This window comes from Tenrec ecaudatus, chromosome X (assembly GCF_050624435.1).
Source record: "Tenrec ecaudatus isolate mTenEca1 chromosome X, mTenEca1.hap1, whole genome shotgun sequence".
In the NCBI taxonomy this organism is placed as follows: domain Eukaryota; kingdom Metazoa; phylum Chordata; class Mammalia; order Afrosoricida; family Tenrecidae; genus Tenrec; species Tenrec ecaudatus.
In genome coordinates this window covers 42,891,706-42,894,090 of record NC_134548.1, presented here as the reverse complement: position 1 = coordinate 42,894,090, position 2,385 = coordinate 42,891,706, and the positions used below count along the sequence as shown (strand labels likewise).

The 2,385-nt window shown below is 39.2% G+C and overlaps 1 pseudogene; it reads right to left on the bottom strand.

Annotated features, from left to right (window-relative positions):
- Positions 1 to 721: 721 nt before the first annotated feature.
- LOC142434950 (U1 small nuclear ribonucleoprotein C-like) lies at positions 722 to 1,205 on the bottom strand (annotated as a pseudogene).
- Positions 1,206 to 2,385: the final 1,180 nt, after the last annotated feature.

Here is a 2,385-nt window from a genome sequence, read left to right as displayed (position 1 = left end):
GGATCCACATGTGACCTCTTCCCTGGGAGAGGGACAGCAGAGAAGGGGGGGGGAAGGGAGACTCCGGATAGGGCAAGATATGACAAAATAACGATGTGTAAATTACCAGGGGCACATGAGGGAGGGGGAAAAGGGGAGGGAGGGGAAAAAAAGAGGACCTGATGCAGGGGGCTTAAGTGGAGAGCAAATTCTTTGAGAATGATTGGGGCAGGGAATGTATGGATGTGCTTTATACAATTGATGTATGTATATGTATGGATTGTGATAAGAGTTGTATGAGTCCCTAATAAAATGTAAAAAAAGAAAAGAGGAGAAAAAAATGATTAGGGCAAAGACTGTACAGATGTGCTTTATACAATTGATGTATGTATATGTATGAACTGTGATAAGAGTTGTATGAGCCCCAATAAATTGTTAATTAAAAAAATTCACTTATTAGTTTTCTGGCTTTATATATCCCATGAGATACATTTTATTTATTTATTTTTTTTTGCTGAACTAAAAGTTAATTTTATTTTCACGTGTCACAATACAAACAAAAATCATTTTGTTCTTCTTTTTGTCCACTACTCCACTCCAAAAACTATTCTCCTTTTGAGAGAAAGGGGGAGCAGGTCTTCCATGTTGTGCTGTTAGAAAACATCCAGAGTCGCAGCACCAGCTCTCCAGGAGAAGGGGTACAAGTAAGAGAAAATTGATACAAGGAGGCTGTGCGCTGCCTTTATCTGTCTGGTCGCGTCATTCCTGGCCGAGTGAGCACCTTCACAGGACGGGCTGGGGGCCGCATCATTGGGGGTCCAGGCATCATTGGCATGTGGCCCCCCATGGGTGGCCTCATTCCGGGAGCGGGTCCCACTGGCATCATCCCAGGAGGAGGAGGGCCCATCATTGGCATCATGGGAGGCCCCCCATGTGGGGAGCCGGCATCATCCCAGGGCGAGGAGGACCCGGGAGACTGGGGGGAGGCAGGATCATGGCCCCTGCTGGAGGAGGAGCAGAGAATGGAAAAGGAGGTATCTTTCCTTGTTGAAATGCAGCCGTTGTTTTGTCAATCAGGCTCTGAGCCTGCTCTTCCATCCATTTCTGATAGTAGTCTTTCACACTCTCTTTGTGTTTCCGACCACTGCAACGTGTCTTTCTCACAGATGGTGAGTCATGGGTGAGGTATGTATCGCAGTAGTCACAATAAAACTTTGGCATGTTGCTCGACCGACCATTTGCTACTCCGTCGAGATACATTTTATTTATTCTTTCTTGTTTTGTTTTTCTGATTTTCCTAGCTGGAATTTCCAGGACAATATTGAATAGCAACTTTATTTCTGTGGGTAAAACCTCTTTGATCTTGGTATATTATCCTTCTAAGATATGCTGTTGTATTCTTTTTACTAAAATTTTGTGTAGAATTTTTCCATTGATATCTCTGAGGGATATTGATTTGTAATTTCATTTTGTTGAATGTGTTTATTATGCTTTTGTAGAGAGTAATTCTATCCTTATTTAATGATTTGAGAATTATATTATTCTTTTCAAACTTTTGAAGAATTTGTATAATTGGTATTACTTCTTCCTTTGATATGTACAATTCACCAAAGTGAGATTTTAAATTAAAAATTTGTCTTACTTAATCGATAATAGACTTTTTATTGCAAGCACTCATCAAGTTGGCCCCTGACTCATGGTGACACCATGCACAGCAGAATGAAAAACAGCTCAGTTCTGGATCATCCAATGAAAGTTGCAGATCTGACCATTGCAATCCACAGGATTCTTACTGGCTGATTTATGGAAATAAATCACCAGACCTTTCTTCCCAATCCATCTTAGTTTGGAAGCTCTCCTGAATCTGTGCAGTATCAAAGCAATATGCAAGCATCCACTGAAATAAAGGTAGTGGCATTTGAACCTATGTGCATAGAACCTGGGTAGTGCATAGAACCCAAGTCTTCTAGACGGAAAGCAAAAATTCTACTCACTTTATCCTTAGAAATCTTCTTTGCTCAGAAACCAACTTTGAATTAGTAATTAGTAAAATAGCTACTTCAGCTTTCTTTGTATTCTTTTTTAGCATAGTATATATATTTTCTATTCTTTTATTTTATCTCATGTTTGTCTTTGTTTTTTTCATTCATGTTTGTCTTTCTTATCCAATTTAGCATTCTCTATCTTATAATTGGGCTTTTAAGATTTATATATTATATTTAATATGATTATTGGTATGACTAGGTTTAAATCTATTATTTTGCTGCTTGTTTTTTGTTCCCCCCTCCTGCTTTTTTTTTTCATTTGTTGGAAATGAACTTTTATGACACCAAAGAATCCAAGTTTACTTCACTTTTACTTTTCCTCTTGTATAGCCACTCAGACCAATAGATCCGAGGGGTAAGG